The sequence below is a fragment of the Cherax quadricarinatus genome, chromosome 15 (genome assembly GCF_038502225.1).
Source record: "Cherax quadricarinatus isolate ZL_2023a chromosome 15, ASM3850222v1, whole genome shotgun sequence".
In the NCBI taxonomy this organism is placed as follows: Eukaryota; Metazoa; Arthropoda; class Malacostraca; order Decapoda; family Parastacidae; genus Cherax; species Cherax quadricarinatus.
Window position 1 is genome coordinate 27,788,765 of NC_091306.1, and position 5,000 is coordinate 27,793,764.

At 39.5% G+C, this 5,000-nt stretch overlaps 1 protein-coding gene across 8 annotated transcripts in view; it reads right to left on the reverse strand.

Moving 5' to 3' along the window:
* Positions 1 to 5,000, reverse strand: part of Sobp (Sine oculis-binding protein) — a 634,366-nt gene that overhangs the window by 122,065 nt on the left and 507,301 nt on the right. The gene's annotated exons all lie outside the window — the stretch shown is intronic.

Here is a 5,000-nt window from a genome sequence, read left to right on the forward strand (position 1 = left end):
TACAGAGAGGGAACCACTCCCTGTTTGTTATGATACAGAGTGGGAACCACTCCCTGTTTGTTATGATACAGAGAGGGAACCACTCCCTGTTTGTTATGATACAGAGTGGGAACCACTCCCTGTTTGTTATGATACAGAGAGGGAACCACTCCATGTTTGTTATGATACAGAGTGGGAACCACTCCCTGTTTGTTATGATACAGAGAGGGAACCACTCCATGTTTGTTATGATACAGAGAGGGAACCACTCCCTGTTTGTTATGATACAGAGAGGGAACCACTCCCTGTTTGTTATGATACAGAGAGGGAACCACTCCCTGTTTGTTATGATACAGAGAGGGAACCACTCCCTGTTTGTTATGATACAGAGAGGGAACCACTCCATGTTTGTTATGATACAGAGTGGGAAGCACTCCCTGTTTGTTATGATACAGAGAGGGAACCACTCCATGTTTGTTATGATACAGAGAGGGAACCACTCCCTGTTTGTTATGATACAGAGAGGGAACCACTCCCTGTTTGTTATGATACAGAGAGGGAACCACTCCATGTTTGTTATGATACAGAGAGGGAACCACTCCCTGTTTGTTATGATACAGAGAGGGAACCACTCCATGTTTGTTATGATACAGAGAGGGAACCACTCCCTGTTTGTTATGATACAGAGAGGGAACCACTCCATGTTTGTTATGATACAGAGTGGGAACCACTCCCTGTTTGTTATGATACAGAGAGGGAACCACTCCATGTTTGTTATGATACAGAGTGGGAACCACTCCCTGTTTGTTATGATACAGAGTGGGAACCACTCCATGTTTGTTATGATACAGAGAGGGAACCACTCCATGTTTGTTATGATACAGAGTGGGAACCACTCCCTGTTTGTTATGATACAGAGAGGGAACCACTCCATATTTGTTATGATACAGAGTGGGAACTACTTCCTGTTTGTTATGATACAGAGTGGGAACCACTCCCTGTTTGTTATGATACAGAGTGGGAACTATTCCGTTTGTTATGATACAGAGTGGGAACCACTCCATGTTTGTTATGATACGGAGTGGGAACCACTCCATGTTTGTTATGATACACAATGGGAACCACTCCCTGTTTGTTTTGATACAGAGTGGGAACCATTCCCTGTTTGTTATGATACACAATGGGAACCACTCCCTGTTTGTTTTGATACAGAGCGGGAACCACTCCCTGTTTGTTATGATACAGAGTGGGAACCACTCCCTGTTTGTTATGATACAGAGTGGGAATCACTCCCTGTTTGTTATGATACAGAGTGGGAACCACTCCTTGTTTATTATGATACAGAGTGGGAACCACTCCCTGTTTGTTATGATACAGAGTGGGAACCACTCCTTGTTTGTTATGATACAGAGTGGGAACCACTCCTTGTTTATTATGATACAGAGTGGGAACCACTCCCTGTTTGTTATGATACAGAGTGGGAACCACTCCCTGTTTGTTATGATACAGAGTGGGAACCACTCCCTGTTTGTTATGATACAGAGTGGGAACCACTCCCTGTTTGTTATGATACAGAGTGGGAACCACTCCCTGTTTGTTATGATACAGAGAGGGAACCACTCCATATTTGTTATGATACAGAGAGAGAAACACTCCATATTTGTTATGATACAGAGTGGGAACTACTCCCTGTTTGTTATGATACAGAGTGGGAACTACTCCCTGTTTATGATACAGAGTGGGAACCACTCCCTGTTTGTTATGATACAGAGTGGGAGCCACTCCCTGTTTGTTATGATACAGAGTGGGAACTATTCCCTGTTTGTTATGATACAGAGTGGGAACCACTCCATGTTTGTTATGATACACAATGGGAACCATTCCCTGTTTGTTATGATACACAATGGGAACCACTCCCTGTTTGTTTTGATACAGAGCGGGAACCACTCCCTGTTTGTTATGATACAGAGTGGGAACCACTCCCTGTTTATTATGATACAGAGTGGGAACCACTCCCTGTTTGTTATGATACAGAGTGGGAACCACTCCTTGTTTATTATGATACAGAGTGGGAACCACTCCCTGTTTGTTATGATACAGAGTGGGAACCACTCTTTGTTTGTTATGATACAGAGTGGGAACCACTCCCTGTTTGTTATGATACAGAATGGGAACCACTCCCTGTTTGTCATGATACACAATGGGAACCACTCCCTGTTTGTTTTGATACAGAGTGGGAACCATTCCCTGTTTGTTATGATACACAATGGGAACCATTCCCTGTTTGTTATGATACACAATGGGAACCACTCCCTGTTTGTTTTGATACAGAGCGGGAACCACTCCCTGTTTGTTATGATACAGAGTGGGAACCACTCCCTGTTTATTATGATACAGAGTGGGAACCACTCCCTGTTTGTTATGATACAGAGTGGGAACCAATCCCTGTTTGTTATGATACAGAGTGGGAACCACTCCCTGTTTGTTATGATACAGAGTGGGAACCACTCCCTGTTTGTTATGATACAGAGTGGGAACCACTCCTTGTTTATTATGATACAGAGTGGGAACCAGTCCCTGTTTGTTATGAAACAGAGTGGGTTCCACTCAATGTTTATGATACAGAGTGGGAACCACTCCTTGTTTGTTATGATGCAGATTGGGAACTACTCCCTGTTTGTTATAATACAGAATGGGAACCACTCCATGTTTGTTATGATACAGATTGGGAATCACTCCATGTTTGTTATGATACAGAGTGGGAACCACTCCTTGTTTGTTACGAATCCTATTTGTTATGATACAGACTGGGAACCTCTCCATGTTTGTTATGATACAGAGTGGGAACCTCTCCCTGTTTGTTATGATACAGAGTGGGAACCACTCCCTGTTTGTTGTGATACAGAGTGGGAACCACTCCCTGTTTATGATACAGAGTGGGAACCACTCCCTGTTTATTATGATACAGAGTGGGAACCACTCCCTGTTTGTTATGATACAGAGTGGGAACCACTCCCTGTTTATTATGATACAGAGTGGGAACCACTACCTGTTTATTATGATACAGAGTGGGAACCACTCCCTGTTTATTATAATACAGAGTGGAAACTACAGTTAACTAGCCACTGACTCGGTAGAGCTAACTAACTTCGGCTATCTACAGAATGTTACGTAAATGTACACAGATGCAACTACTGTGACATTTAATTGTGGCAACGTTTCGTTTTCCAAGGGCTTTGTGAAGCCCTGGAGAGCGAAACGTTGCCACAGTAAAATGTCACATTTGCTTCACCTATGTTTATTTATCAAACATTCTGTCGGTAATTCTACCATTATTACTCATGTACAGGATGTAGACAGGATGTATATATACACTCAGGTGTGTAGGTCAGTTCAATATACAAATATCAGCTAATTCAGTATAAGAATTCCACGCTCTCCAGGAGTTCAATACATTACTTTTACAGTTTACCTGGAGTTTACCTGGAGAGAGTTTCGGGGGTCAACGCCCCCGCGGCCCGGTCTGTGACCAGGCCTCCTGGTCAGAGTCACTAAATTTCTTCTACAGTTATTGAGAACAACGAGTTCAAGGGAGCACTCATTAAGCACCATAATGAAACGTAAGTAATTTTATACTTAAAGACGAAAATATTCTTTAAGTTTAATGAACAATCTCATGATTACTGACTGGAAAACAAAGATGAAGACAGACACAGATAATGAAGCAAAATTCAAATACAATCGTAGTGTGCTGCTACCCCATACTATATAATACATGCGCAGTGCAATAAGCTAGCTATGTTTTTCTTGTCGTATCCTATCACCACACAGGAGTCATCATACAATGTTGAAATGTGTCAGGATGAGCTGGGGGACTCAAGTAGGGCAATGAGGACATCTGTTACGGCGCTTTCAAAGATTTCCTTCCAGTAGAACTGGAGTTACTATCACTAGGGAATTACCATCTCTCAGGATGGCTTATACCGTACACAGGAGAGAAAACTTTTAAGAAGAAATTTGCATCATCACAGGGCGGGGGAAACATATATATTATATATAGACAGGAGAAAGAAAGATAACCTGGAAGATGTTCCGGGGGTCAACGCCCCCGACGGCTGGGTCCATGAGCAGGCCTCTTCAGAGGCAGAGTTAGTTATATTTAAGCATAAACACACCATACAACTCTTTAAGTTCAAAGATATTACACTTGTTGAATTATAGTCCTCTGTAGCTCACAAATATATTGACATAGTTGTATTGCGAGATATATTAGTAAAACTAAGCGTCAGCTGAAGCTCCACATCTTTCAACACTTGAGCAGATCTATAAGAAAAAATAGGCCATACGCCGACACTGCAGCCACACACCACGCTATGCACTTGAAATCGTTGACGGTGTTGACAAGAGGATCCAATACCACGATCAGTAGTTACTTTGTCTCTAGTTTTAATTCTTTATTATTTTTCCATTTTTTATTTATATTAATATGATGTATAGCACATGTTTAGATCTGGTTCTTATAAATGATTATCTCTTGATTTTGCACAGTGATGGACGTTGGACTAAGTTAACTCTAAAAGTAGTCGTGAGTAAGTAATGTTCCAGGCAGCAGTGTTGGATTCCTCTCTCACCATGAGGCGGGCCCAAAAGACGGATTCGAATCATTTGCTAGTCGCAGTGTTGTAATTGATTCAATACAATTCGTTCGCGGTTACAATATTTTATATAAATAAATAAATAAATAAATATATATATATATATATATATATATATATATATATATATATATATATATATATATATATATATATATATATATATATATATATATATATATATATATATATATATATATATATATATATATATATATATATATATATATATATATATATATATATATATATATATATATATATATATATATATATATATATATATATATATATATATATATATATATATATATATATATATATATATATATATATATATATATATATATATATATATATATATAT